Below are 22250 nucleotides of genomic sequence, written 5' to 3'. Positions count from 1 at the left end.
CATCACCCGACAGGGTAAATGGGTACCCGTGGGTAAAAATACCCGTGCTTACAACACATCAAATTGACCTAAAAAATAAGACAAGAGGTGAAGCAGTGCATGATTAGGGGGAAATTGAGTAGTTCAGAATATTACAACGACACACTTGTTAAATTTATATGGGTACATGGGTATGTGGGTATGGGTTCTACGATCTCATACTCGTACCCACTCTACCCGATGGGTATGATATTTTTCCCATTTACAAACCCATGGGTAATATTTTGTCCCATACCCGTACTCCTATTGGGTTTTTACCCGGCGGGTACGCGGGTCATGGGTACCCATTGCCATCCCTAGGTGCGCCACAAAAGTTTGCCTAAATTATGTGGCTCATGTATCCTTCACAGATACACCAAACGGATCAAATTTCATACACAATAAGTTATCAGTGGTAAAGCGGTGGACAGAGAGTAGGTTCTGAACGATATCGGGAGCAACAAGGATATTCTACAGATCTAAGGGACGATGCAGCGTAGGAAAGATAGATTGACCTAGGTGAGAAATAGGAAGGTGCGACCATTGCCAACTACAACCGATGCATGATTGAAAATGGGTCGAGAGTGAGAGAGATTACCCTGAGTGCTGCCTGCTCGAAGGCGGGCGGCGCGGAGCTGGGTCCAGGCTGCTGCTGTTGCGTCGTGGCAGAGACGTGGTACTGTGGTGGCGCCTGGTACAGGGACGGCGGAGGCTCTTGGCCGAAGGCCTGGCTTTGGCGAGGGATCAGTAGCTGCTGTGGCGGTGGAGGAGGAACGCCGTAGAAGGGTGACTGGACCACAGATGGAGGCGCGGCGTAGACGGGCGGGGTAGGCCACCGCGCCGGTGGGAGGAGGCGCAAAGGTGGTGAAGGCCTGCTGCTGCTACTGCGGATGATGGCCGAGGAGGCCGTTGTGGAAGGGTGGCTGCTCAACTGCCAGTTGTTGCCGTAGCCCATCCAAGGACGCTACTCGGGCGCCATGGGAGAGTCGGCACCGTTATGGTTGTAGCCGCCATGGTTGGTGACGCGCTTGCTCTTTGTTTTGCCCTGGTTGGGTGATGGCGAGGATGGGGCGCCGTAGTTGCTGCCGAAGGTGCCGATGCCGCCATGAGGAGCTGGAGGGCGAAAGGCGGGCTGGTAGTAGGGGCCGCCACCACCAGGGCCACCGCCGTAGCCGCCGCCCGCATAACCGCCGCCGCCATAACCGTCGCTGCCGGCACCGCGCCCAAGAGCGATGAGGGCGGACTGGGAGGCGACGCGCTCGGTGGGACGAGATTGCATCTCGTCCAGAAGCAGCATGTTGCGGGCATCGTCGAAGGTGATCTTGCCAGCCGCGGCGAGGAAGATCTTGGCGGTGACGGCGTGGCGCTCGTTCAGCCCGCATGTGAGCACGGTGACGAGAGTGTCGCCGGTGGGCGGCTGATCAACGTAGCGGAGATCCGTGCGCGGTATTGGGCGATGCCGAGAGTGCCCTGGCGCTGGCCATGGAGATCGGTGGTGAGGTGGATAGCGCGATGGCGCTTATTGTTGAGGAAGACCGCAGGGAGGGTGACGTAGAGCTGCCGCGCCGTCTTGGAGGGATCGATGACCATGCCGGTGAGCTCCGCGGAGATGGAGCCGTAGATCCAACGCTGGAGGATCAGGTCGATGGTGCGCCATTCGACGTCAGGGTTGGTGGGCGCCGCGTCCTCCATCAGATGGTCCAGGATGCCGTACTCCGCGACGACGAGCTCGAGCAGGTTGCGCCATTGGGTGTAGGAACCCGAGGACAGCTCGAGGGTGCGGGGGATGATGTTCTTGATGTTGACGCCCCGCATCTGATAGGAGACTTAGAAACCAGGTGGGCCAAGAGGTAGAGGAGGAGGAACCTGGGCAATGGGGAGAGCCGCGGAGGAGGTCGGAGGAGCAGAGACGACCGGCGCCGGCAGGCTAGTCGAGGCGCCGGGAATGTCAACCATAGGAAACTGGCCTAATCTGATACCATGAAAGAGTATATAGACGTGTTCTCTGGGGAATGGTGTTTTGGTACCCGGAAGCATATGCTTTCGGTTTTTAAATTTTATTTTAAATACACTTTTAAAACATTGAAAAGTTGGGACATAAAATTTAATAGGTACATCTCGAAGTTCTACATGTTCACAAAGTGGTTCCATGGAAACCGACATTTTTTTACTTTCGTGTGTAAAAAAGACAAATGTTGGTGTAAAAAAAAGACGTGACTTTTTTTGTCTTTTTCACATAAGTTATAAAAAATGTTGGTTTTTTGCAAAACTTGATGTACGTACGTAAAATGTCGACACGTAAGCACGAAAATTTTTCTTCAAATTTTTTTAACATTTGAAAAAAAAAATTCCGGTGGCAGGAGCATATGCTCCCATGTGCCGAATTGAGTTTCTGTGTTCTCCGTGTGCACTACAATTACTTGATTATAATGCAACCTAGTACAGGCTGTTCATAGAGCAGTACAAGGAGGGAGGGAGAAAACACACACGCATTCAGGATACAGTTGAGATCCTAGCTACAAGGGCGCATGCTTAACGTGCGCTGCATGGATCAGCTCGGGAGGATGGACTCTAGCTGAATAGGCCTTCATGTTTATCTTCAGTCTAACACACATGAGCTCATTCTTCCATTATCATAGGAGGAGCAGTTCTATCATAGGCCGTTAATTTGGTGTTCATTGTAAGGACTAAGGACTAAGCGTGCCTAAGTAGAGCCCTAATGGAGCAGCCGACACTGTGGGGTCGTACCCAATTGTCCTTACATAACAAAGTTCGCTGGTGGGCGGGGCTCCTGTTAATGGGAGCTGCCGTTGTGGACGAGCCGGGACAAACGACGCTAGACCATTGTACTCGTAGCTAGGTGGCTGGTGCTTGTGCTCCTCAAACAGCAACATCCTCTGACCAAATTCAAGGCTACTTTCTATCATGCGAAGGTAGAGTCCGTGGTCGATGCAGTTGCTCAAGCTCAGCAACATGCGCCCCCTGGAAAGCAGCCTACACCGCCGCCCTCTTCAGCTTCAGGAAACCACGCGTCCCACTCGCGGTAATGGGCGTAGGTCATCACGCAAGGCGTAGGCGTCGACTCCTCCAGCCTGCAGAAGAGTGCCCTCTCTTGCCTCGGGGCATCCAGCCGCAGGTGCACGGCCGCCTTCGACGTGATCTTCTCCGTTGCCAGATCCAAGCGCACCAGCTTCTCTTCTCCCATGCAGGGCCAGTACACTGCCCCGTCAACGTGCACAGGATCCCCGTACGCCTCGCCGTGGGCCGCATGCACCCTCGTCCAGCCCTCGCCTCCTCCCACCATGTACACATGCACTTCTTCTTCCTCCTCAAACTTAGCTGCGAATTCACGGTGGCTGTTATGGTGTACGACCTTGTATCGCCTGTGCGTAGCATCGAATCCGAAGCAGTACGACGAAGGATTCCTGGTCCTTCTCAGCCGGTAATATAGCCTAGAGGACGAGGAGCTCTCCTTCGGCAGCGGCAGCGTGAGCGACTCGCCGGTGAACGGCTCTATGATTCTGATGGAGCCCTGGTCGTATTCCAGGAAGCAGAGCAGGCCATTGCACGCGCCTATCAGATCATCCCACCTGCCGGCTGTGAGCTCGGCCGTGAGCCGCCAGTGCTCGTCGAAGAGGAAGCCGCGGCCGTTGCGTGGATCTTGGCAGCTGCCGTAGGTGAATCCAGGAAAGAAGACGATGGTGTTGGCCGGGGGCAACTTTGGTTTGTAGACCATGTGTGCCTCGATGAATGTGTGATCGGAGATGATGTCCCTCCATTCTTTGCAGACGCGGCGGAGGCGCCGGAGGTCGCTGCCCGGGAGGCGGACCAGGATGCTGGACAGAACGTCTTGCGGCAGGAGGAACGCAATTGTGGACGTGGTTGCCATTGCTTTTTCTTGGAACCCTGCCGACGCGGACGCATCCAACATCCGATCTACTCCTAACTTAGCTGTGAATCATGGTGGAAGTTGGGACTTGGGAGTCGGTAACTGTTTGATATTTTATCAATCTCTTAACTTGAGGCGAAAGCCGCGGAGGTTCTACGGCAGAAGATTCGAGATTTTGTTACCATGTGGGATACGATGAGAGATTCAGTTAAGATTTGGTTCCGATACTGTTTGGACTTGGTGCAGCTTCCGTGTCAGGTCCGTCGAAAAACTCACGTATTTGACCATGGATCAGATTGAGGAGCAGGCCATTAGCGACACCAAAGTTACAGCGCCGACTGGGACGTTCTCTGAGGTGGGCAAGTGTGCTGATGCCAAGGCGGAGGCGACCATGATCGATGAGCAGGATGAGAAGCCCTTCACGGAGACCAAAGCCACAGGGCATGCGAAGGGGGGTTCTCCGAGGCTGGCGAGACAAAATCTCTGCAGTTCCAGGATGATTCCTTGGACGACTCCGAGGATGAGGAACAAGACGATTCCGACGGCAATGAGATCATCTCGGATGAAGACTTCAGGCTGATGTTGGAGGAGAAACAACGAAAAGAAATATGTTCGAGAGCAAATGTTTGTTGGCCTCGATTTGGGCATTGCTGAGTCCATGGATATATATTTTTGGCTCCGAGGATGAAAGGGGAGGAAGAGGAGATTGTCCTTCATGATGGAAGGGCTGAGGCTCTATAGTGTGTAGAATGCAAAGAGAGACGAGGATTCAGTCTGTACTAGATGGACCTGGCACGCGTTGCTGCGCCCTTTTTTGTTGTTATCATTTAACTTTTTTCATGTGATTAGCATATATTTGCGTGCATTATTAGATTGATGATGTAGCCAAAACCTCACTAGTCGGTCTTATATGCAAATATAACGACTCATAGAAGGAAATCTACTGGAAGAACACCAATATATATTCACTAAGAAAAAGAAATTGTAGGAAAGCTAACAACAACCCAACACCTGAAAACGTGTACAGAAAGTCTGTGGCGATAACAGTTTGGTAAACACCAACAAAAAGTATATGCTTTTCCCATACTTATTTTCATAAGCAACAATGATTTAACAGATAGAGCATTAAACAAGACCCGAGACCTCCAAGTGACATGTTATATAGAGACAGAGTATTATATGAGCCAAGATAACTGAATTTCAGGAACTAGATTTAGAAATTTATACAACATCTTTGGCTGGCAAAGTTCACAAATTTATTCTAGTAGAAAGTATTAAAGGAAAAATGATAACTCCAACATTTTGCGCAGCTATTTATTTGCTTATGATCATATCGTACAGGCCTTGGCTGCAAATCGTCTATAATCACATTATCTTCTCTGTCACTATTACATGCATTTGAATAAGAGAAGGGTAAATTTCTATGGTTCATGAGGAGAGAAACAAACATAAACTAATTATAAATGGCCAGACTGATCTTTTAATCACAACCACAACAAGAGTTCTGACTTGTCGCCGGCTCTGCACTGGCAACACATCTCAGTGGAATGCTTGCTCGATGCAGAATCCATGCCCGTGCTACAACAATGCCCAGTAGGGAATAAAAACAGATAGTAATAAATTATGTTCGATGAGAAATCATCTTGCCAAAGTTTGAAATTTTTAAAATAAATATATTGTTTGTCAAACACGTGTTCCTATTAAAGCGCCTTCAAGATATCTGATCTTACAGATTCTCAAACTCATATTAGCACTTGGTAGCCGAACCTGGACCTTCTCTGAAACAAAAGAATGGCCAGTCCTCAGTAATTTGTATCCTTTCCATGAATATATCACAAGTACCTATGTTAATGTTTCTTGAAGCAGCTTGCAAGATTATATATGTAATGGGCCTAAGTTGAATCATTAACAGGGGCCGACACAAGTACTTATAAGTCTTATATTGTTGTTGCTTAAACAATTCGTTGGGCATGTTATTTTGTATTTATCAGGAACAAAAAAAAACTTACACATGGCGTGCTGCAAGAAGGATTAGAAATTATCTGCAATTTAACATATCATTACAGGTATAAATACACCAAGTAGTTACAGGAAGAAAAATTGATGCATTGGAAGGGGACATGTACATAGCGATCTGACTTTAAAAAATTTAATTGGTTCCTGAAGACATGGATAAATAAAAGACTTAGTTTTGGAAACATGTTATAATTTCACCATATATAGTTGGTGAAACATATTAACAAACATCTAATTTTACCATAGTAAACCGCAAGCCGGTGGCAATAGCTATCTCAAATGAATTTGGAGTTCTCTCATTGCATTGAGACTGTTTAATAAAGTTTTTTTTAGGAATCATCTTTAACCAATTCGTTCAATTTGGCATGAATGTTATTCATTTCATCTACATTCCCAGTAGATAATTTGTGGAGCATACACAAAGAGTACAGCAAAATCTTTCTAATTATTGTGTGACATAGATGTTCAACCCATGTACCTTTCCACCAGAGAGGACGACAAATTGGTATCAAATATTCTTATGTATTTATCATCGTTCATCACACCAGGGGAAATAATCAAGTTTAGTTTTTTTGGTTATTACGTCCTTCCAACCTTTAGAATCCATCTGATGTCTCTCCTCTCATAAATCCATGATAACATCTCGTTAAAACTTCTCCATTGTTAACCAGACATTTTGCTGAAAATAAAAAAGGCGAGAGGTTGGGAAAAAACACACCACTGAACTGGAGGTGTGTCTTACAGCAGTTATTGGATAAGGCACATCGCAGCAGCTGAGAATAAGGCGCAAATCAGCAGCTGAGAAGACCTCATCCGAGACGGTTTGGGGACTGCGCCAGAAACCGCTGCCATTCCGTCTCAACCTAGGTGTCACTGCACCCTTGATGTCATGGACCGGAGGCAAACCCAGGTTCGCACTCCTCTCCACCGGAAAGTGCGTCTAGGAGAGCAAAACACAAGTTCGCCAAGTGTGTATCTCCCATGAATAGTTACTAGCCATACTACACAAGCACAATATAATTCATTGCAAAATAAAGGTGGCGACTAAGATTCTCCGACCACATGATGCAATGAACTGCTTCTGAATGTCTGAATCTAATCTGCATGTGGAATATACCAATCAAAAATCCCCTTTTGGTTCTCAGGACGATGGATCACATGATCCCAACTAAAAGTATTATTTTTTCCATCATCCAGAAAATTCAGAAAATCTCACATGTATATAGCTCATTATTGATTTGGATTTTAAGTTTCGCCAAAATTTAGAACTATTTGTAAGCTAGGGAAAATTCCAAGACTTTTTTGTACAGCCTGATGATGCTACTCTAGATCCTCATCTTTGTTTTGTTTTTCACCCAAATTATAAATCAACAAGAAGTTTCATAAAACCTTTGCTACATTTGTACATCTATATCTGCCAGAATAGAGACACCAGTTCAGTATTGCTGAAAAGTTGTATAATGTTTTTTTTTCCAAACACCAAAGAGGTTCGACATCTTTTACACTACACATACACAACCACACTTCAGTAATATAAATCAATCTTATGTGATAGTCTAGTTCCCTGTTTGATGCTATCGATAGATATACATAAAACAAATTATCACAAGAACGGTAAAAATATGACTTATTATTACAAAATCAACGTATTTCCTAACTATGTATCACTGCACCTAGTCCTTGCAAAGGACAAACAGTCTGAAACAAAAAAAAGAAAACTGACAAGACTTCCACTGTACCATTGGTCTAGTGGCAGCTAATTTTCAATATGAAGCACATGTTTTCTTCTTCTTATGAGCTCTCGTACTATCCAGAGCAAGTATACAATGTATTGTAAGTCTTCCTAAATCTTGTGAAATAAAGCAGCCATGTAAAAAACTCATGTGTGCATATATTTGTATAGCTATAGCAAGTAAAATGGACAGGATACAAACTTTACCTAAATTCAAAACTTCATTAAACTTTCATGTTACATATTAAATCTCAAATAGATGCATGGCCACATTATTTATAGACATCCAATCAAGTATTACCTAATTATCAAAATACCTATGGTGTATCATTAACATAATTGGGAAGCATTCAAACAAATATTCAGTTTCAAGAAAAAAACAATATGAAATAGATGTATGGTCTCGTTTGTGTGGAGCATCTTAACAAACACATGGTGTACGTGTCAAATAGATCAGTTTGGGAGAGCACATCTACAGGGAGCATTCAAACAAATATATACAGTTCTAAAAAATCAATATCAAATAGGTACATGATCTCATTTTCTCATTTTTCTGGAGCAATTAAACAGAGACATGGTGTACAGGTTAAATAGATTGAGAGAGACAAACAGGGCAACCTGGGGGTGAAGAAAAATCGTGTGAGGCACAGCCGTGGTTTCAAAAGATGGGCTTTCGGCTTCCCCCAATGTGGACAGTGCCTTGAGGCCATGCCTTGAGGCAGCATCTTCTGCAGAGAAAGACAGAGAGGGAGGATCAGGCTTGCAGAGAAGAGGAAAGGTGTCGAGCGCCCCCGAGATTACCAGCGGGGATCAGGCTGGAGGAGAGGGAAGGTCCATGGCCTGGGCAACGCAGAGATTTACAGGAAAGCCTGGTACCAGATGGGACCCTCGGCCCTCGACGGAGATCAGGCCGCCGCGGCGATGAGGCTGGCCGAGGTCTGTGATCCCCTCCTTGAAATCTTCCATCATGTATGCGAACGCCGGTATGGCCCCTTCGCGAGTCGCGACCATGGTGAGCAAGGCACTGACACCATCGGCTGATCGCATATAGAAACGAAGAGGAGGAGGCGTGTTTCCTTCTAGCCAACTACAGAGGCGGCAATTCCACCGACTACCGGAAGAAACGCGAATCAGACAGCGCAGCGCTGACTCGATTGGGACCCGCGATAGCGATGCCTTGAGCTCCCAGAGGCGTTCGGAACCCTGGGAGCTTAGAGCATCCCCACTCGTTGGCGCTCCTCACGTCCAAATCCGGCGAAATTTTCGTCCGGATTGAAGGAAGATTTGGCGTGGGGAGTAGTAGTTTCACCGTGCCAGCGAAGTCGATGATGCGAATTTAAAAACGGAAACTTGACAAACTACGGCTAAAAACGGGTGAATATAGACTAAATTTAATGATATTTATTATATTACGGGCGGAGTTCATACATAGAGGCCGAATTCGACTATATTTCGAATTCGGCTAGGGGAATTCAAACGCTAATTTTAAAACACGGCGCTCTACATGCCGAAATGGCGGTAGAACACCGTGTAGTCGCCGCCGTCGTCGTCGGAGCCGTCGTCGTTGGCCTTCGGCTGCGCGGCCTGGCTTCTGCTGCCCTGGCCGGCGTCTCCCCGCCCCGGGGATGGCTTGTACCAGTCGTCGTCGGAGGACTCGAGGTCGACGACGGGGACAACGACGCCGGATGGAGGTGTCGCAGGACGACGGTACCGCGCGACATCGTCGTTGGCGGTTGGAGCGGCGCGGGCGGCGAGTTGGCGTGCGGCGGCCAGGTCCAGCAGCCGCCGCTGCTGCTCCGCCTCCTCGCGCTCCCAGTCCCGCCTGGCCCAGTCCAGTGCGGCGTCGTCCGCGCGCTTCTCCTCCTCCATGTCATGCAGCGACCTGGCGATCGCCTCCGCCATCGCGGCGTCCTCCGCGCGCTTCGCCTCCTCCTCGGCGAGCTGGCTTGCGGCGGCCTCTTTCTTCATCTTCTTCCGGCCGCTCTGCGGCGCGGAAGGCTGTTCGCGGATGACGAGGGCGCCGCTGCTGCGCTCTCTGGTCGTCGGCGGAGACGCCGGCTCCTTCTTGACGCGCACCGGCGTCGAAGGCGACGTCGCCTCCTCCCTCTTCACCGGCGCCAAGGATGACCTCGACGCCGATCCGGAAGACGACGAGCTGGCAGCCATGCGCCGTGGCTGCCAGACGTTTCCCCGACGGCGGCTCGCCGATGCCCTCGATGCCGATGGAGGGGGCATCGTGAGCACCGGGAAGTTGCCGCCCTCGATGTGCGCGAGGACGTTCGCCGGCGTCCTTTCCGGCGCGCTCCACCACCGTCGGCGGCCCGCGGCGTTGTTGCGCGGAGGCGGAGGCGGCGGGCCGTCGTAGGCCGCCAGCTCCCGCTCCCACCGCCGGAGGAAGTAGGAGTTTCACCGCGTGTAGTTGTCGGGGTGGTGGCGCGGGTCGGCGCGCTCCTCGTCGGTCATGGTCATCCTCGCCTCCTCGATGGCGACGTCGAGGGCGTGGCCCCGCGGCGGCGGGATTGGTACGCCGCCAGCCGCCTCCGGGAGGCCTCGTGTCCGGCGGGCAGAGGTACCCCGCCTGGTGGAGGAGGTGCCCCTCCCACGTGTGGAGCGACCGGCGGGGGAAGCCGTTGTTGGCTGCGCCGTCGTCATCGTAGAACGCCATCTGGAGAGTAGAGGGAGAGTGGAGCACGGGGTACGCCTCGCGGCGAGCGGACCGGCGTATATAGGCGTGGCTGGCGCGGGGGATTAAATGCCGCGTGGAATGCGACGCGTCCGCGGCGAGCTGACCGGCGGCAGCCTTTAGTGCGCGCGGAAGACGATGCGTGCGCGAAAGACGATGACATTAACTCGCCGCGTGGCCGGCGAATGCAGACCGGCGGCAGGCTTTTACAGCGCGCGGAAGACGATGCGATGAGGACGACGATCGGTTTCTCTCGCCGACAAGTTGGGGCCACTAGACGCGCGGGAAGTTTCCTCGGTATTTCCCGCGCTTTCGTTTCGTCCGGAGTCCCCGAGCGCTCCCCGGGGGGCCGGGGATGGCGTGGGATCGCCGGATGAATTTAGGCCTAAATCCGGACGAAAACGAGGAACCGGGGGCGCGACTGGGCCGAATTACGCCGTCCGGATGGAAAAAAGGCTCGTCGGGGGCCTCGTCGGGGGGACGAGTGGAGATGCTCTTAGAGCTTTTACTAGAAGGACCTTGCGCACTTTGTTGCGCCCGTTTTTCATTTTTCTCGTTTTTTACGCGTGTAGCCATCTGGCTTCACCTCAGAGTTACGGTGGGGCACATGATAGAGTTTGGTCGACAACTCGACATCATCACCATCATGGTTCATTTTGACGTGCCATTTTTGCACATTATGTTTATTTATGCACACCAATAACTGAAATAGAATAGTTCCATTTGCATAGATGAAGGCAACGTATAATTGGCACATGTATGTGTAAATTAGCTTACACAATCGCTTCAAGCGTAAACATACTGTATGACAAAAAGATCTTACTAATCTACGGTCAAATTACATATGTGAATGGGCCAACCAAACATAAAAAGCTGAGAAAATAGGCAAGTTGTTGAATCTTATATATCAGAAACTCAATTCGGCTCCTGGGTGTGTATAATCGCTCTACCATAAAAACATATTTCCCATGTATATACTATATATACTCCTCAATAGCATCCTCGATTTAATTTTACCATGAATGCACCTTAAGGTAAAACATAGGAAGAGGTGGTCACTTGTGACCTCACGCAGAGTCCTATGAATATAGATCATGTGTTTGCAGAGGAACAGGCCAAAAAAATTTACTGATCATTAGAGATAAAAACATGCAACTACATGTGACGTTCTGAGCACTAATAACTAATAAGAGTAAGATGTCGCTAATGGCCTAGTGCATTCCTACTGGGTAATGTGTATGCGGGATTAAAGAGTAGCAGACTGGATATATACATGATGCAATTTTTGTATAACCAGGAGGATAATTCTAATATGAAGTAAACGATTTGATTGAAGTTTTATATTACAAAACGAACAAAACACAACTTTAGTTCACAGTTCTGAGATCAATAGAAGGAAAGATAGTATGCTGAATTAAGCATATAACATAACATAACTAAGGCCAGCAAGTTCTCATTGGAGAATAGCTACAGTACGGTAAAGTTTACATGTAACAAGCAAGAAACATGAAATGACCAAAATGTATAAGTCACTACAGAACGGGTTGTAATAAGAAACCTTCTGGTGGCATCCTGAACTTTAAATTGTGTGACCATTTCTGCTCACAATCACATGCAAGCACCCAACAAAGTACCACAAACTGCAGATCCCACGAGGAGTTCCGAACTACACTTGACCCCCAATCAGTCTCCGAGATCACAACTAAAATAAACCAAACATAAATCAAGAGCTGATGAAGATGGCCGCCGTACCATGATGTCGATGCCATATGGCCAGAGGAGGACCAAAAAATGTCAGGTTCGAGTGTTCGACGATGTCTATCAAGTTCACCCTGACGATGTCACCATCGTAGAGCATGAAATCGTTGGTGTCTGTGACCATCACGGATATGGCCTCTGCCACCATTGATGCCAGCAGCATCGTTGGCTCCACCTCACCAAGGACGACCATTCCATCTCTCAAATAGCTACCTCCTTAGTGGACACAGAGGAGCATTGACCAGTACATTGCAGGTGTTATGCAGCCCCTATCAGGGGGCCATGGTCCTTGAACCACCATTGTACGACAAATTGGCGTGCTTATTCTTGGCTCGTTGTCCTTTCTTGTCTCTACGATAAATGTATACATAATTCACAAGGACTTCAAATCATAGAAATGATTTCAGAAGGGTGATATAAGCTTGAGCTATAAGTTGATTTTTTTTCTTTCGAGAAAACGCAAAAAGCCTTTGTGTTTCATTTCATTGAAAAGAAGGGGGAAATTATTTGTTGTTACAATCCTCCTAGGCGGCAGGTCTCAGAATGGAAAACAAAAAGGTACAGCTCAGTGAACATCCCAGGTGGGCAGCAGGAGAACACGCAGGCCCGGCGCACCAGCCCTGGCCCAAAGGGCAGCTTCATCTCTGATCTTGGCGACAACATTGTGGACGGATGGTTCTGCCCCATTGAACACGCAGTCGTTGCGCTGCTTCCAAATTATCCATGGGGTGAGAAGCGCGATCGAGGCAAGAACTTCACCATGGGATTTATGTCTCAGTAATATTATGTGATGCATGTCTTACACAACCCGGCAAAAATATAGTTCCCCATGAGGCCCTGAATCACTCATATGATTATAATTTATCTTAAACAGGTAAGTCACATACCTTTTCCAGCAATCACCATAAACTTCAGAAGAAGTGGGAGAGATCACGGTACGACGCGTCGAGATGGTGTCGGTTCCCATGAACATCTTGTGTTGCGTTTGTGCTGTTATCTGTTCAAAATCCTTTTAGACGCTTAATTTCGAGGCTATTTTCTGCGGAGCCTTATTTTCTAGTTCCTGCATCTAAAAGAAGTTTGACATAATCACCTAACCGTGACAATTACCTCACATATTAAAAAAGAGTGGATATGTATCGTAGTACTCCGTAGTTCGTACTGACAGACTAAATAGCTATGCCTCACTATATAGATGGTGATTTGAGGAAAAATGATATTGACATGAACAAAATAAAATTATGTGCTCACCTCCAGGAACATAAAAAAGAAAGTATTGCTAGTTTGCAATGATAATTTTCTAGAGTGGTGTACTCATTGATTTTTTCCCAGTCCAACAATTTCATCAGCCTGAAAATAAAATGAAATGAAGTGAATGCAGTTTCCATAAGAATCCTATGCCAACCTAAATATTGTTCTTTAAATTATCATTAAAGGTCTATCTAACCGAAGACATGTTCTGCAGCAATGGACGTAGAATATCACAATTACCTTTGCAACACCTAGTAGGAAAATCCTTGCAATCATCGCACTCTTCAAAATTCAAGTAGAAAAGTGATAAAAATACAGAAAATCATTAACTGGAAAATTTATGCGAGAACCATATGCTGAGTGACCTGGTATTTTTCTTGCTTGCAAGATTCTGATATGAGGACAACATATCAATCAATCAGACTTGCAAAATTGCACTCCAAGTACAATGTTATAAATAGAAATGTATCTTATGAGAAATCAATTTTCAACAACAATCAAAATCATACTATGCAGTCCTCTATGGGGATCCTCACAAATTCCTTGCAACACCTAGAGGTAAAATGCTTGCACCTACCATGCTAGCTCTTCAAATACTGGGTTGCGAAGTATACAGCTCTTTTCTTGCTTGCAAGGTTCTGATATGAGTGTTAGAAGTATAATACGTAGAGATATTGGAGTATTTAGAGCTAGAGATATAGTCGGTTTAAACTTAGCACAACTTGTCTTGTACTCCAAGAACCTCCCTTTGTACTCCTATATAAACCCCTCACCAGGGTCCAGATCAATACAACGAAATATTAGGGTTCTATATTTTTCCACATGGTATCAGAGCGGCTAGTCTCACGACGCCGATCTTAGGAACTTCCACCACTTCCGCAATGATCGCCGCCCCCGGGGAGATCTCTCCTCGGGGGCGCGGCACCCGGTCTCGATCAAAGATTAGATCGGTTCTCTAGATTAGATCGTAGATTGTTTTTCGAAATTCCAGCTTATAGATTAGATCCAATTAGCCAAATAAAATCCCTACAAATCTACCAGATCCTCTCATACTCCGGTGAAGATTGGTGCAAATTCCGCGCAGACGGTGGTGCGCGGCAGGATCCGTGCAGTGTATGGTGCTGACTGAATCCTGGAATCTCACGTACGTGCGAATCCGCCGGCCGATCCAGCCGGCTACCAGGAGACGCTCACGTCGCGCCCGACACCGACATCTACACTGCGTCAAGCCGGAACGACATCGACCCAGCTTCAGCACCATCAAGATCTTCATCGACATTGGACAACTACATCGTCGCCGATCTGCACCAACATGAAGAACTACGTCAAGTTGTACGACTACATCAAGCTCTTCGTTGAGTTCTACATCGCCAACACCAAACAACGCCAAGGTCTACATCATGCGAATCGTCGCCGAAAGCCATCAAAAACAAAACCTTGCTGCCCGTAGCCGCCACTTCGATGCGAGTCGCCGCTGCACGCCGCCAATGACAACCAAGAACCCCGCCGCCGCCGCAGAAACCCTGCCGCCGCCGCCTAAAAACTCGCCGGCGCTCTGCTAGGGCGATCCTACAATCGCCTCGCCCGCCTGGTAAAAACTCCGCCGCCGCCGCAGAAAACCTGCCGCCGCCACGCTACGACACAAAAACCTGCCGCCGTCGCAGAAAACCTGCCGCCGCCGCCCTACGACACAAAACCGTGCAAAAAAAATTTTTGCGCATTCGGCTCTATCGGCTACACCGACCGCGACAACCACGACCATGGCTACATCACGCTCCGCTACCTCGACATCAACATCATACACACGTCTACAACAACTCAAGAGCTCCAGTCAACAGCATCCGCGTCATCGTTTGCGCCCATGACACTCCCGCCGTGGATCGCGGGAGGGAGAGAGGAAGAGAAGGAACCAGAAGGGGACGGCGATGATGACAAGGTGGAGGAGGCGACAGACGCTCATGACTTCTCCAGTCGCAAACGTTCGTTTCACTCCCGCTACGACTGAAGGGGAATGTTAGAAGTATAATACGTAGAGATATTATACTTTTCTAGAGCTAGAGATATAGTCGGTTTAAACTTAGCACAACTTGTCTTGTACTCCAAGAACCTCCCTTTGTACTCCTATATAAATCCCTCACCAGGTCCAGATCAATACAACGAAATATTAGGGTTCTATATTTTTCCACAATGAGGACATCACATCATTCCATTAGATTTGTAAAATTGCACACCAAGTACAAAGTTACATAACATCACTAATTCCTTGCAGTACCTAGAGGGAAGATGCTTGCATCTATCATGCTCTTCAAATACTGAGTTGCGAAGGATAGAAAAAATAAAGGAAAACCTAGAAAAACTAATGCCAGCAATATAATCATCCATAATCTGATTCTTTCTGCATGTGAAGTGCTCATATGAGGCATGCATAGCTTTCTAGTCCATCTACAAATTTGCAACGATGTGATAGATGAGGAAAACTAAGTACCTTTTAAAACTAATTAGATAGATATGGGCAACAAGAATAACAAATTTCGAAATATAGATCGAGGCAGACTATATCCGGAAATTCAATTCGGCTCCCGGGTGCGTATGCTCCCTCTACCAAAAAAACATATTTCGAAATGTCAAAAAATTTGGATAAAAAATTCTACATGTTCATCTCCATAATGTATGTGCATTCGCTACGTTTGACAAAAAAACAATATTTTTTGTGGTCTATGTAAAAAGGAGAAACTTTATCTTGTGAAAAGTATTATTTTTAGCACTGAATTTTGTCTTTTTTACACATGTCACATGATAAGTCCATTTTTTATGAAACGACTTTGTGAGCGCGTAGCACGTGAAGATGTACGTACAAATTTTTTGTTTCAATTTTTTTGAAATTTAAAATATACATAACATGCATTTCAAAATATAGGGAGCATATGCACCCATGTTCCAAAATACCACTCCCGACTATATCCCAGAATTTCACATACTCCCTCCGTTCTCTTTTAATTGACTCAGATTTAGTACAACTTTGTACTAAATCTGAGTCAATTAAAAAAGAACGGAGGGAGTACTAAAATGAGGAACCAGCACCCGTGTGCATCTTTTGTAGTATTTGGTACAGGTATACCTTTAACTCCCATAGTTAATTCCTTTGTAAAATAGACCAGAGCAATGAATTAACCTGACATCCACAATGTCATATTTTATTTTCTAAATCATTATTAACTGAGTGCTACTATTAATTTAGGGGAGAAGAAGCTAACTAAATCTAATGGAGACATGAAGCATAGCTAAATCATATCAAGCATGTTCTCACACGAAGCATCATATTTCATAGTACACAGTCTGTGCGAAGTGCAGGAAAAGAACAAAGTAGATAGAAGAAAGAAGAGTGGATACTTGGAACTTACAGTTACTTCGCCCCCAAATTTATCTTCTACGACTTGGCAGGAGTTGATGGATGAAGCCAGAAGGGAAGCGCGTGCTCCATCCACCTTGCCACCCGCTGCACGTCATACCCCCCATGGTAGGGCGAGTCGGCCCTCTCCCCTCCCCCACCCCGGCAACCTCGTCTCCCTGCACTGCTTGTGCCTCCCCCGTTCCAGCCCCAGGAGCGCGCGGCCCCACCTCGCCGCCGGGCCGGACGATCCGGATCGACACCTCCTCGTCAGCGGCCTCCCTGCGCTGGAGCCCGTCATCGTTTGCCTGGGCGCGGTGGATGCCCGAGGAGTGCTCAGCTGAGAGGATAGGAACGGAGTAGGAGACTGCTCATCGTTTGGACTTTGGAAACTGTCGAGTGCATGCTTGTTGACCACGCGCTTGTAGCAGGCTGCCAGGTAGGACCTAACATCCGAAGCAACCGACTCCCAATGACAGCGACCCGTGGATGCAGCAGAAGCGTTTCCAATACTGGAAGCTTAGTGCTCTTTAGAGATTAGGGATGGCTTCACCGGTACCGGTACCGGTGCTAAGTTGTGCTATCTATCTAACCTGCTGTTTATCTATCTATGCAATCGATCGATCGAGTACTGGTCTATTTGTTATGGATCCTTTCATACCTTCATGTTGCTGTGATGTTATTGCAAGTTAGGCCGTGACATTATTAGTATGTTAATTAGGCACTGATAATCAAATGCCATGTGTGTTAGTTTACTTTGCAGCTCTGTTCTCTATTAGTCCATATTTTTCTTGCAAGAGGTGCCTGTTTTCTGCTTTACTGGTTGGCGAATCGTTTGCAATATTCATGCTTTCCACTGGCTGATTATGCTTGCTACTTGATCTGATTAAGTGTTTGTTGGGTCATAATATGAAGACCATTTGTTCGTTCTATTACGGCGGAATAGTTGTTTCAGTTGATGTGATTTCATAAATCCATTTCCTATCATTTTTTTCACCTACAGTTTTATACCATGGTTGGTATTTCTAAAATTATCCATCCACCCCCATCTAACGGTGGTAAATAGACGAAATCAAACTGACGAAATCAGACGGAACCAACAGTACGCACGGGACCAAAACCAAAATCATCTCGGACCGGGACCTTTAATATATTTTACGAAACTTCTAAAAAGAGAGCGCCCTTTCTATCGGACAAACCATGGAATGAGCATGCACGTATCTTAGTAATTGAGCATATCCTCTCCTTGTATCTCTGTGAATTATCCTTTCTCTCACCATTCATCCTCTTTGGACAAGACGTTTGCTGCCTCTAGGGCTGGGTCGCCTACCTCGATGGCTCAACCCTGCCATGGTTGACAAGATCCGAGTCCTTCGGAGTTCGGAGGGCAAGTAGCTAGGAGGGCCTCAGGACTCCCTTTACAACATCCCCTTCGGCACATTCAAGATGCGACCACCACTCCATCCGTGAGAGTCGGTCGTCGACGATTTCATCCAAGTTGTTGTCCTCTTTTTGATTGGGTTAGTGCTCCGCCCATTTACATAGTAGTACCTGCTAATGCAATATTGAATACCCAAATACCCGATGAATATGGATAAATAAGCTTTAAAATGGATGATGGGGAAACAGAGGAAGGGTGAGAATGGGTGGGGTGTTTCGTGGGTTTGGGTATGGGCAAATCATGGGTGTACCCATAACCTCTACCACTACCACTAAAACATGACATGCGGGCCCTGGTGTTTTTAAATGCCAAGGAACGTTCATAATTGTTGTGGTCATGCTATCACCAAAAAGAGACACCAGGGAACTGTGTCGGGGGAACTGTAGACCCGACTTTTTTTTGTAGGAAACTTCGGATTGGCTCTCCTATCGCAACACCTTGCCAATCCACCTCGGTACACTACAGAGATTTTAGTGTCTTATACACGTAAGGTAAGGTGCGGTGCATTATTTTTGTCGTGTTTCCAGCTCCTTTCAGTGGCTGAAAAAGTTAATCACAACGAACGCTAATAAATTAGCTTCTTCGTTCTATTTAGATTGTAATTTCCATGTCATCAAAATAAGATAATTTGTTTCATTAACACATAAAACTCTTTACATTATATTGAAGCAATAGTTGGTGGCGCTGCTGATTTCACGAAACTGAGCGGAACGAACAACTAACTAAACTACCTACTACAACCTAATTTAGGACTAGTCTCCTAATTAATTGCTAATATAGTTCTTGCAACCGATAGGCCCGCCGTGCTTCGTGTAGGGATCCCCCCCCACCATGCGAGGGGTTTGCAACCGATAGGGGTTCGGTCGGCCTTCGTGCATGCCAGCCAGGGTTTAGCCCGCCATCCATCGTGCAGGAATTCCAATCTTTGTTGAGGTGGATATGAAAGAAAGTCAAGAACGATTAAAATCTGATAGTAGAAATGAAGCAAAAAAATGAAACATGATTAAAATCTAAAACCAGAAAGGAAGCAAGATGAAATGCAATCGACAACGTGCATGTATGTTAGCGGTGGAGAACTCTGGCGTGACTTGACCAGATCTGGCGTCGGGAGGCCAGGAGGACCGCTTGGACATATTCTTACTACTAGGAAGACAGGAAAGCCACAAACAAGTTGGGCTCTAAGCGGATAGAGGGGTGCCTGATATCTAGGGTCCGGATGGAAAAGAGAGGAGTGTGTGGCAGCGTGGGTGGTGAGAATGTGGTGCAAGCGTTCTCACTATATTACAAAGTTACGGGAGTGAGGATAGGGTTTGTATTATGGGCCTATGATAAAGTCATGCTATATGAGGCTCGTCTTCTCAAAGGCCGGATGGTCATCTTTAAGCCCACGCTCCCAATTATCGGTATATATGACAATAAAACCTAACGGACGATACAAATCCTTCTCCCTCGTTAACTACCAAATATGGAAATTAAGCTGCACACAAAAGTAAATTAACACATCACATATTTTTGTAAAAGCTTAATTATTTGGTACAAAATAAGCAAACAACACAAAAAGGAAATTAACACGTCACACATCTTTGCACAAGCTTAATTATTTGGTATAAAATATAAAAAAAACACAATAGAGGAAACACATCACACATATCTTGTACATAATAATTAAGCTTGATTAAAGAGGAAACACAATGCAACACAAAAGTACAAGCTTAATTATTCATAATGAACAACAACATTAGGAAACACAATCACACATCTTTAGCTATGGCCTTTAGATTTTCCTTAAGCGGCACTGGCACATCGGCCACAACCAAGCACGTTGACTTAATCGCGTTTACCCAGTGTTGCCCTCCTGCCTTGCTTCTCCTAGCTGAAATTCCTTGTCAGACACCTTGATTTCTTTGGCTTGGGAAGCCTCTACATTGCCAGCAACACAGGAGAAAGCTGCAGTGAGTGAGGTTTATCAATCCATTTCACGAAGGTGCATTTAGGGAAATTTATGATAGCACCCCATGAACTTGGTGTCCATGCCCTCGTAAGCCACGAGATGATGTTGGAATTGGCCACAGTTGCACTGCCGCCATGTCTCGTCTATGTCGTTCTATTCCTCGTTATGGATCCACCTAGGCACTTTTCCATCGTGAGAAGAAAAGCCAAAAAAATCTATGACCCGGATCAAAAAAAAAAATTAAGATCACCAAAGAAGCCCAATGATTGAGGATAATGTACAATGCCGCCACGGCACTCAACTCAAGCATAGATCAGTATCATGATGTTTACATGAGCCTCCACCGCTGCAACTGCACCCACAAAATAGTTAGAACGTTCACCACGTGACATAAACTCGTACGGTTCACACAATAATGAGTGGCAGTTATGCGTGTGTGGTGAACGGTGCATATAAATAAGTGGCAAAGAAATAGCTCCTCATTGTGGGAGACACTAGTCAAAGGGGCTGTTTGGTTCATGCCCAGACCAGCCACGCCAAATCAAGGGCGTGCCAATATTTTGGCTAACCATTTGCTCGCCCCTGTTTCGCCAGCGGTTGGGCGTGAAATGTGAACTGGGTGACCAATATTTTGGTGTGGTTCAGGGAAGTGGGCTTCAAACCAAACGGTGGCGGTCAACGCCAAGATTTTGGTAAGGTAACCGTTGGTCATGATCCAAACATATTCAAAGAGATAAGCTTAACCAATCAATCGTTGTGAGCTTGAGTATATTCTATTGTGAGAGACCCACTTAAAATATTAAAATATTGTTAGCATGTATGGTGCAGAAATTAATGCCTATGTCCTCTAGGGAAGCAGAACAGAGCGCCTCTCTTACATTCCAACTACCATAGCTCCCGGATGTGCCGATATTGATGAGATTCGTAGCATAGAAAACAAAAAAATTCCTACCGCAAGAACGAAAAACAAGCCAAGATCCAATCAAGAAGATGGGAGCAACGAGAAGATCATGAGACTAACCCTCGAAGATTTACAAAGCCTACGAGATTAGATCTCGTTGTTGCAAAAGATGATCACTTGCCGCTTTCAAAAGCGCGTAGAAGATCTTGACGGTGCCACAGTCCGGCAGCACCTCCGTACTCGGTCACACGTTCGGTGTTGATGACGACGTCCTTCTCCCCATTCCAGCGGGCAGCGAAAGTAGTAGATCCTCCTCGGAATCCCGACAACACGACGGCGTGGTGGCGGTGGTGGTGGAGAACTCCGGCAGGGCTTCGCCTAAGCGCTACGGGAGGTGTATGAGGAGGGAGGTGTGCTAGGGTTTGTGAGAGAGGGGGTAAGGGCGCCGGCCAGGGAGCCCTCTATGGTGGTGCGGCCAAGTACAAGGCTGCCCCCTCCCTCTCCTCCTCATTATATAGGTGGAACCCCAAGGGTTTGCCGAAAGTCTTCGAATAAGATCTCAATTCGAAAACTTCCTTATGGACGAAAACCTAGAGGGACAGGGACTCTCCCTTCCCCTTTCTTTGGCCGGCCAAGGAGGTGGAGTCCTCCATGGACTCCACCCTCCCACTTGGTTGGCTGGTTGGGTTTGGTGGAGTCCAACCAGGACTCCACCTTCCATGGTGATTTCATCCGCAAGGTTCTACAACATTCTAGCGCCTTCCATAAAAGCACCGGATCATTTCCAAACTTGGAAAGTGACTTCCTATATATGAATCTTATTCTCCGGACCATTCTGGACCTCCTCGTGATGTCCTGGATCCCATCCGAGACTCCGAATAAACATTCGAACTCCATTCCATATTCCATATCTACTTAAAACGACATCAAACCTTAAGTGTGTCACCCTACGGTTCGTGAACTATGTAGACATGGTCGAGACTCCTCTCCAACCAATAACCAATAGCGGGATCTGGAGATCCATAATGGCTCCCACACATTCAACAATAACTTAGTGATCGATTGAACCATTTACAAACGATACCGATTCCCTTTGTCACGCGATATTTTACTTGTCCGAGGTTTGATCATCGGTATCTCCATACCTCGTTCAACCTCGTCTCTGAAAAGTACTCTTTACTCGTACCGTGGTATATCATCTCTTGTGAACCATTCACATTCT

The 22250-nt window shown here is 46.8% G+C and overlaps 1 long non-coding RNA gene across 2 annotated transcripts; it reads right to left on the bottom strand.

Annotated features, from left to right (window-relative positions):
- Positions 1 to 12602: 12602 nt before the first annotated feature.
- Positions 12603 to 15159, bottom strand: LOC124686884. 2 transcript variants are annotated; one of them, XR_006997986.1, is made up of 3 exons: positions 13588 to 15159; positions 13348 to 13446; positions 12603 to 13165 (listed from the first exon to the last, which is right to left on the bottom strand). It is a non-coding gene; the product is annotated as an uncharacterized LOC124686884 (long non-coding RNA). The 2 variants fall into 2 exon arrangements; XR_006997985.1 differs by having other exon boundaries at positions 12603 to 12849; positions 12984 to 13165; positions 13348 to 13637.
- Between the last annotated feature and the right edge of the window lie 7091 nt (positions 15160 to 22250).

Source organism: Lolium rigidum, chromosome 2 (assembly GCF_022539505.1).
Source record: "Lolium rigidum isolate FL_2022 chromosome 2, APGP_CSIRO_Lrig_0.1, whole genome shotgun sequence".
Taxonomy (NCBI): domain Eukaryota; kingdom Viridiplantae; phylum Streptophyta; class Magnoliopsida; order Poales; family Poaceae; genus Lolium; species Lolium rigidum.
This window is presented reverse-complemented; position numbering and strand designations above follow the sequence as displayed.